The sequence below is a fragment of the Pristiophorus japonicus genome, chromosome 12 (genome assembly GCF_044704955.1).
Source record: "Pristiophorus japonicus isolate sPriJap1 chromosome 12, sPriJap1.hap1, whole genome shotgun sequence".
In the NCBI taxonomy this organism is placed as follows: domain Eukaryota; kingdom Metazoa; phylum Chordata; class Chondrichthyes; family Pristiophoridae; genus Pristiophorus; species Pristiophorus japonicus.
In genome coordinates this window covers 58,828,534-58,834,947 of record NC_091988.1, presented here as the reverse complement: position 1 = coordinate 58,834,947, position 6,414 = coordinate 58,828,534, and the positions used below count along the sequence as shown (strand labels likewise).

Here is a 6,414-nt window from a genome sequence, read left to right as displayed (position 1 = left end):
GGTAATACTTTGCGTAGAATGTAGAGACCCCAACCTTGAGTAAAGCCATAGCGATAGCCCAGGCGTTTATCGCCACCAGTGACAATACCAAACAAATTTCCCAGCACGCTAGTGCTGCTGCAAGTACTGTGAACGAAGTAACGTTGTTTTCGAATCGAAATGTACACATCCCTCTTTTCTGAAAATAAGGGGATAAATACGAATGCATCAGCCCGCATCCAGAGATGGGCGCTCATGTTTTTTTTTTAATCCAATTTCGTTCCAGATCAACTCTAACGCCAAAGATCACTTTGCGCCAATGTGTTTGATCTTAGGCCAAAAGGCCAAGAGGCGAAGTTGCACCGTTCCTGGAAATATTGCAATACCAGGTCGGTGCATGGAGTGGACGGGGCACACCCCTGACCCAGCTCCCTGTCCAAAAATCAATTCAATATCATGTCCCCATAGGGGATATTAAACTGATAAGAACAGATACTACACTTGATCTGAGCCAAAAGGCCGCTCATGTTTTTTTTAATGTTTTATTCGTTACCAATCTTTCCAATTCTTTGTCAGATCAACTTGTCAGATCACAAATGCCAAAGGATCACTTTGAGCCAATGTTTTTGCTCTTAGCCAAAAGGCCGAGAGCCAAAGCACCGTTCCTGGAAGTACTGCAATACCAGGTTCGTGCCATGGAGGTGGATGTGTGCCCCCCACCCACCTCCTATTTCCAAAAAGCATAGGAGAACCACCTTCCTGATCCAGGGAGAACCACTTTCTGGTCATGGTTACTCCCCTGTCAGGTCAGTTACGCATGATCTTAGCCAAAAGGCCACTCATGTTTTTTAAAAAATGTAAAAAAAAATTTTCGTAGCCAATCTTTCCAATTCTTTGTCAGATCACAAACGCCAGAGGTCACCTTGCACACATCAAGGATCACCCTGCGCTAATGCTCTTAGCCAAAAGGCATAGAGCCCAAGCACCATTCCTGGAAGTACTGCAATACCAGGTTCGTGCCATGGAGGTGGATGGGTCAGCAACCCCACACACCTCCGTGGAGGTGGATGGGTCAAGCCACCCCACCCACCTCCTATTTCCAAAAAGCATAGGAGAACCACCTTCCTGATCCAGGGAGAACCACTTTGGGGTCATGGTTACTCCCCTGTCAGGTCAGTTACGCATGATCTTAGCCAAAAGGAAGGCCGCTCATGTTTTTTTTTTTTTTTAATTTTTCGTTGCCAATCTTTCCAATTCTTTGTTATGCATGATCTTAGCCAAAAGGCCGAGAAGCGCCTCCTGTTTTTTTTTTGAAATTCGTAGCCAATCGTTCCAATTCTTTGTCAAATCACAAACGCCAGAGGTCACCTTGGGCCCATTCAAGGATCACTCTGCGCCAATGCTCTTAGCCAAAAGGCCTAGAGCCACTGCACCATTCCTGGAAGTACTGCAATACCAGGTTCGTGCCATGGAGGTGGATGGGTCAGGTCCCCCACACACCTCCGTGGAGGTGGATGGGTCAAGCCACCCCACCCACCTCCTAGTTCCAAAAAAGCAAGCATATACCTTCCTGATCCAGGGAGAACCACCTTGGGGTTATGGTGGTTACTCCCCTGTCAGGTCAGTTACGCATGATCTTAGCCAAAAGGCCGAAAAGGGCCCACCCACCTCCTGTTTTTTTTTTGAATGGAGATGGCAAAGCCTGCAGATTTAGTTTTGTTAATGGAAGCATTCAAGAGTGAGCAATTGTCTGTTACTGCCCGACAGATTAGAACCTGGATGAGCCAGGACCCCTTACTGTCCTTAGTGAAAAACTGTGTGCTCCACAGGAGTTGGTCTAGTGTCCCATTAGAGATGCAGGAAGAAATAAAGCCGTACCAGCGGCGCAAAGCTGAAATGTCTATACAGGCAGACTGCCTCCTATGGGGCAATCGGGTAATTGGGTCAAAAAAGGACAGGGACACTTTCATTAGTGATCTCCACAGTACCCACCCAGGCATTGTAATGATGAAAGCAATAGCCAGATCCCACGTGTGGTGGCCCGGTATCGAGGCAGACTTAAGAGTCTTGTGTGCACAAATGTAATACATGTTCCCAGTTAAGCAATGCACCCAGGGAGGCGCCACTAAGTTTATGGTCTTGGCCCTCCAAACCGTGGTCTAGGGTTCATGTTGACTATGCAGGCCCATTCTTGGGAAAAATTTTCTTAATAGTTGTAGATGCGTACTCCAAATGGATTGAATGCATGATAATGTCAGCAAGCACATCCGCTGCCACCATTGAAAGCCTACGGGCCATGTTTGCCACGCACGGCCTACCTGATGTCCTTGTAAGTGACAATGGGCCCTGCTTTACCAGTGCTGAATTCAAGGAATTCATGACCCGCAATGGGGTCAAACATGTCACATCTGCCCTGTTTAAGCCTGCGTCCAATGGTCAAGCAGAACAAGCAGTTCAAACAATCACTAGAGCTTGAAAAGGGTAACTGAAGGCTTACTGCAGACTCACTTATCCCGAGTCCTGCTTAGTTACCGCACAAGACCCCACTCGCTCACCGGGGTCCCTCCCGCTAAACTGCTCATGAAAAGGGCACTTAAGACAAGGCTCTTGTTAGTCCATCCTGATCTACACGAACAGGTAGAGGGCAGGTGGCTTCAACAGAATACATATCATAATCGCGCAAATGTGTCATGCGAAATTGAAGTAAATGATCCCGTATTTGTGTTGAACTATGGACAAGGTCCCAAGTGGATTGCTGGCACTGTTTTGGTCAAAGAGGGGAGTAGGGTGTTTGTGGTCAAACTCGCAAATGAACTCACCTGCAGAAAACACTTAGACCAAATCAAACTCAGATTTACGGACTATCCAGAACAACCCACAATAGACTCTACCTTTTTCGACCCCCCAGCACACACACAAGTGGCAACCGACCCAGCTGTTGACCACGAAACAGAACCATCACCCGCAGCAGCCCAGCAAGGCTCACCACCTCCAATAGTCCAGCAAGGCCAGCTGCACAGCAGCCCAGGGAAGGCCCAACAAATGACTCACCAACACCAGCATTTGCACCGAGACGATCAACCAGGGAAAGGAAGGCCTCAGATCGACTCACATTGTAAATAATTACACTATTGACTTTGGGGGGGGGAGGGGGGGCGGTAGTGTTGTTATGTATGTAAACCTGTAATTACCAAGTCTAACCACCAGGAGGCTTATCCCCTGGAGTCCCAAGGGATCCCACAATCCCTTGGAAGCACCTGTATATAAGAAGGCCTCACAGGCTGGAGAGGCACTCTGAGATCTGTAATAAAGGACTACGGTCACACTTACTTTGAGCTTGCAGTATCTAGTCTGACTCTTTATTCAAGACATAACAGATTGAATGTATAATAATGTCATCATGTACGTCCACTGCCACCATTGAAAGCCTCAGGGCCATGTTCGCCACCCATGGTTTGCCCGACGCCTTGTTAGTGACAATGGACCATGTTTCACCAGCTCGGAATTCAACGAGTTCATGACCCGCGATGGCATTAAGCATGTCAGGTCTGCCTATTTAAGCCCGCATCCAATGGTGAAGCGGAACGGGCAGTCCAAACCATCAAGCAGAGCTTGAAATGCGTAACGGATGGTTCCTTGCAGACCCGGTTATCTCGGGTCCTGCTCAGCTACCGCACGCGACCCCACTCGCTCACCGGGGTTCCCCCTGCAGAATTGTTAACGAAGAGAGCACTCAAAACCAGGCTCTCCTTAGTCCACCTGGATCTCAATGATCACGTAGAAACCCGGTGGCACCGGCATAACGTGTACCACAATCGCACGGCTGTATTGCGTGACATTGAGGTTAATGATCCTGTGTTTTTTCTCAATTACGGTCATGGTCCTAAAGGGATTGGTGGCACTGTTTTAGCCAATGAGGGAAATAGAGTGTTTGTTGTTAAATTGTTGAATGGGCAAACGTGCAGAAAGCACTTGGGTCAGACCAAACTGCGATTCTCTGACAACCAAGAACAGTTTGAAGAAGACTTTACCATCTAAGAGCCACCAACACACACCAAACCAGCAGTCGACCTCACTGTCAACCACGAGGATGAACCCACCAATGCCCGACAGTCCGATCAGACCAGCCGCGCAATGATCTGACCAATTCACCCATGCCAGGACTTCAACTCAGGCGATCGACCCGGGAACGCAGAGCGCCAGATCGCCTCAACCTGTAAATAACTTGTATATAAGACTTTGGGGGGGAAGTGATGTTACGTATGCAAACCTCACCAATGTGTAAGACTTGCCACTAGGGGGCACACCTGTGGGAGACCTAAGGGTCACCTGTGCACCCTGGGGCAAGCAGATATAAAAGGCAATCCATCATGCTGCTGCCTCACTTTGGAGTTAGATTAAAGAGACCGAGGTCACAATGGTTTGAGCTTACAACACAGTCTCGTGGAGTTATTCTGAACTTAACATAGTGTATATGCTACGAAAAACTTTTGCTTCACTATGCTACACAACCTGCATTATCCACTGCTCCTGCCCTGTGTGTCCTCAGATTCAGTTTAGAAAATATGGTAAAAAAGTCTTAAATTTATATAGCGCCTTTCACGACCACCGGATGTCCCTGAGCGCTTTACAGCCAATTAAGTACTTTATGAAGTGTAGTCACTGTTGTAATGTAGAAAACACGACAGCCAATTTGTACACAGCAAGCTCCCACAAACAGCAATGTGATAATGACCAGATAATCTGTTTTAATGATGTTGATTGAGGGATAAATATTGGCCAGGACACCGGGGCTAATTCCCCTGCTCTTCTTCGAAATAGTGCCATGGGATCTTTTATGTCCATCTGAGAGAGCAGACGGGGCCTCGGTTTAACACTTCATCCGAAAGATGGGTCCCTCTATATTGCACAGTTCAAGAATAAAACAGGGCACGACTTGGATATTTGAATTTTTTTTTAAAAAGTGAGATTTCGAATAGTATAATAATGAATCACTCCTGTGAAGCACCATAGGGACATTTCATTACTATATAAATGCAATTTGCAGTTGCTGCTTCCAGCTATCTCTCAGTTGGTAGAACCCTTGTCTCTGCGTCAGAAGGCTGTGTGTTCAAGTCCTACTCCAGATACTTGAGCGCAAAAATCTAGGCTGGCACTCCAGTGCAGTGCTGAGGGAGTACTGCGCTGTCAGAGGTGCCGTCTTTTGGATGAGACGTTAAAACAAGACCCAGTCTGCCCTTTAAGATGGACGTAAAAGATCCCACGGCACTATTTTGAAGAAGAGACAGGGAATCCCTGGTGTCCTGGCCAATATGTGGCCTGCCCAGCAGACCTGATCAAGTGCGGTCAGTGCTTCAATGCTGGGGATGTTGGCCTGGATGAGGTCACTAATGTTTGTGCGTCTGTCCTCCCAGGGGATTTGCAGGATCTTGCGGAGACATTGCTGGTGTTATTTCTCCAGTGATTTGAGGTGTCTACTGTACATGGTCCACATCTCTGAGCCATACAGGAGGGCGGGTATTACTACAGCCCTGTAGACCATGAGCTTGGTGACAGTTTTGAGGGTCTGCTCTTCAAACACTCTTTTTCTCAGGCGGCCGAAGGCTGCACTGGAGGCAGTGTTGGATCTCATCATCAATGCCTGCTCTTGTTGATAGGAGGTTCCCGAGATATGGGAAGTGGTCCACGTTGTCCAGGGCCATGCCGTGGATCTTGATGTTTGGGGGACAGTGCAGTGTGGTGACCACAGGCTGGTGTAGGACCTTTGTCTTAATAATGTTTAGCGTAAGGCCTATGCTTTCATATGTCTCGGTAAATACGTCGATTATGTCCTGGAGTTCAGCCTCTGTCTGTGCATAGATGCAGGCGTCATCTGCGTATACAGCAGTGATTTTTTTTCTTCTTTTTTTTCCGTAGGCAATCTTTCCAATCCTTTTGTCAGATCACAAACGCCAGAGGTCACCTTGCACACATCAAGGATCACTCTGCGCCAATGCTCTTAGCCAAAAGGCCTAGAGCTACTGCACCGTTCCTGGAAGTACTGCAATACCAGGTTCATGCCATGGAGGTGGATGGGTCAGCACCCCCACACACCTCCGTGGAGGTGAATGGGTCAAACCACAGCAGTGATAACGCTCCAAAAGTACTTCATTGGCTGTAAAGCGCTTTGAGACATCTGGTGGTCGTGAAAAGCGCTATATAAATGCAAGTCTTTCTTTCTAACTATGGCGAACAGATTTCTTAGGTTAATTTTAGCCTAAATAAGTGTGGAAACATGCAAGTCTTTCTTTCCAGCGCCATTTTGTTTTCACCACGGGAGGGGGAGAGAGAAAAACGACAACTCCCAGAATGCAAAGGGCATTGTACTTTGAACCAATCACGGGGCGCGTGGTGCCGCGGTGCACGCTGGGTAGCCCCGTAGCCCGGCGCCATCTT

At 47.8% G+C, this 6,414-nt stretch overlaps 2 pseudogenes; both read right to left on the bottom strand.

Annotated features, from left to right (window-relative positions):
• Positions 1–331: 331 nt before the first annotated feature.
• LOC139277890 (U2 spliceosomal RNA) lies at positions 332–511 on the bottom strand (annotated as a pseudogene).
• Positions 512–1,401: 890 nt separating this feature from the next.
• LOC139277801 (U2 spliceosomal RNA) lies at positions 1,402–1,640 on the bottom strand (annotated as a pseudogene).
• Between the last annotated feature and the right edge of the window lie 4,774 nt (positions 1,641–6,414).